The following is a 3,065-nucleotide window of genomic DNA, read 5'->3' as shown; positions in this document are numbered from 1 at the left end:
TGATGTGTGATTTCTGATGTGTGGTGATGTGTGGTGTGTGATGTGTGATTATGAGTGATGATGTGATCTTGTTGGATGATGTGGGATGATGTGTGGTGTGACATGCTTTATATGTGTGATTTGCGATGATGTGTGATGATGTGAGATGATGTGAGAGGATGTGGGATGATATGTGATGTGAGATGTGTGATATGTGATGTGTGATGATATAAGATGATGTGGAATGATGTTTGGTGATGTGGGATGATGTGTAATGTGAGATGTGTGATATGTGCTGGTGTGTGATGTGTGATATGGGATGATGTTTGATGATGTTTGATGATGTATATTCCTGCGTGACGATGTGTGGTGATGTGAGATGATGTGTGATGATGTAAGATGATGTGTGGTGATGTGGGATATGTGATGTGTGATGATGGGTGATGATGAGTCATGATGTGATATGATGTGTGATGATGTGATGATACATGATAATTTATGATGATATGTTATGATGTGTGATGATGTGATGACGTATGATGATTTATGATGATATATTATGTTGTGTGATGATGTGAGATGATGTGTGATAATAGGAGATGATGTCGGATGATGTGTGATCATGAGTTATATGTGATGATATCTGATGATGTGTGATAATGTGAGATGGTGTGTGATGTGAGATGATGTGGAATGATGTGGAATGATGTGGGATGGTGTGGTATGATTTGTGATGTGAGATGTGTGATAAGTTGTGATGTGTGATGTGTGAGGAAGTGTGATGATGTATGATATATGATGATGTGAGATGATGTTTGATGAGGTGTGATATGGGATGATGTATGATATATGATGATGTGAGATGATGTTTGATGAGGTGTGATATGGGATGATGTGTGATGATGTGTGATGTGGGATGATGTGTGAGGATGTGTGATGATGTGTGATGATGTGTGATGTTGATGATGTAAGATGATGTGGGGTGATGTAGGATGATGTGTGATATGTGATGATGTGTGATTTGTAATGTGTGATGATGTGTGATGTGTGATTATATATATATACACACACACACACACACATGCACGCACTAGCATGTGTACACACACACACACATTTTGAGTCAGGGTCTCACAATGTAATTGGGGTTGTCCTGGAACTCACTATAGAGATCAGACTGACTTTGAATTCAAAGATACCCATGCAAAGGCCTCTTGGGTGTTGGGAATAAAGGGGCACCATCATACCCACCTTAGTTTTGGACTTTTTTGGGCAAGGGGGGGGGTAAGGAAATGGTTTATCCAGCTTACAGTTCCATATCACTGTTCATCACCAGAGGAAGTCAGGACTAGAACTCAAGCAGGTCAGGAAGCAGGAGCTGATGCAGAGCCCATGGAGGGATGTCACTTACTGGCTTGCTTCCCCTGACTTGCTCAGCCTGCTTTCTTATAGAAACCAGGTCTACCAGCCCAGGGATGGCTCCACCCACAATGGGCTGGGCCCTCCCCCCTTGATCACTAGTTGAGAAAATGCCCTATAGCTGGATCTCATCGAGGCATTTTCTCAACGGAGGCTCCTTTCTTTGTGATTAACTCCAGTTGTGTCAAGTTGACAAAAACCAGCCAGTACAGTAGGGTTCCAGATGCAAATGGTGTCTTGTGTCTTTAATTTGAACACTCAAGATCATAAGCTGGTAAGTAAGTCTTTGTGAGTTCAAGGCCTGCTTGGTCTACAAAGAAAGTTGTAGGCTAGCCAGGGCTGCATAGTGAGACCCCGAGGAAACAGAAATTATCTAGGACTCTGACAGGTAGACAGATAGGGAAAGATATCATAAATCAATAGCAGAGTGGAATTCTTCTGGCTTTTTCAACCAGGACAAAGACTTGGTAAGCATCTTCACCTCACCCCTGTGGAACCCCTTCTAGCTGACCTTCCCATATATGAAAATAGGCCCTGGATATGGGCTATAAATCAGCAAACCAATTTTCTTGGTCTAAGGTAATCAATACAGAAAGAAGGGAAAAGGGGATCCCCCAGCCTACCCAAAACAAACAAGCAAACAAACAAACAAACAATCAAACCCCAGCCTTCCCAGCAGAGATGGAATTTGATTTCTAAATTCTTTCTCTGCTTATGGGTAGTCTGTTTCTTTGTGTGTGCTGTGTGCTGTGTGTGTGTGTGTGTGTGGTGTGTGTGTGTGGTGTGTGTGTGTGTGTGTGTGGTGTGTGTGTGTGTGGTGTGTGTGTGTGTGTGTGTGTGTGTGTGTGTGTGTGTGTGTGGTATTTGCTTGCCATGACTGTGATTTATTTCCTGCCTTTTAATTCTTTAACTGTCAGAGAAAATAAGCTCAACCCAAGACTGGCATCCATGTCTCAAGAAAAAAACAATTCAGAGCCAGTGACATTCAGATTTTAAGAACTTTGTGCACTTAAAACCCTGATGTGTGTTATTTCTTTGATGCTATATTTTACTGTTATTTTTAGTATTCACTTTCAATGGTAGATAATGAAACTCATAAAAATGTATTTTCCCTTTGTTACAGAGAATGTGAAAGTGAGGAAGCAAGGATACCACATATATTTTTTATTTCTTTTCTTTCTTAGAATTGTATCATCAGAAGGTTGTTAGCTACACAGAAATGCAGTCATTAAATATTAAATTTCTATACACTGTGTAGTACCGACTTGTGTGTGGGGGTGGATGTGTTTTATGACAATATAGACAAACATGCCATCTTACCTAAACTGCTTGTAAGTACTGCTTGATTAGAATTCTGCAAAAATGGATGCCCAAATACAAACTCTTACAATATGTCTTAGCCATTCAATGACACAGTAAGTATGCACTTTGTCCCTTGCTATCTCTATGTTACATATGAAAGCGGAGTGATGGAGGGGTGGGCTTTCAAATCTAGGGGTAATTTTGTTTTCTGAACTTTTTTTTTAATTGAGAAAGCATATCAGAGTGTAGTCCAGACCAGCACGAAATTTATTATAGCTCAGGCTGCCTGGAACTTACAGTTATCCTCTTGCTGTAAGCACTTGCATGGTGATGATACCGGATGAGCCACCATGCTCTGCTGAACT

This window comes from Micromys minutus (assembly GCF_963924665.1).
Source record: "Micromys minutus genome assembly, chromosome: X".
NCBI lineage: Eukaryota > Metazoa > Chordata > Mammalia > Rodentia > Muridae > Micromys > Micromys minutus.
The sequence above is the reverse complement of the archived record's forward strand: the minus strand, read 5'-3'. Positions refer to the sequence as shown.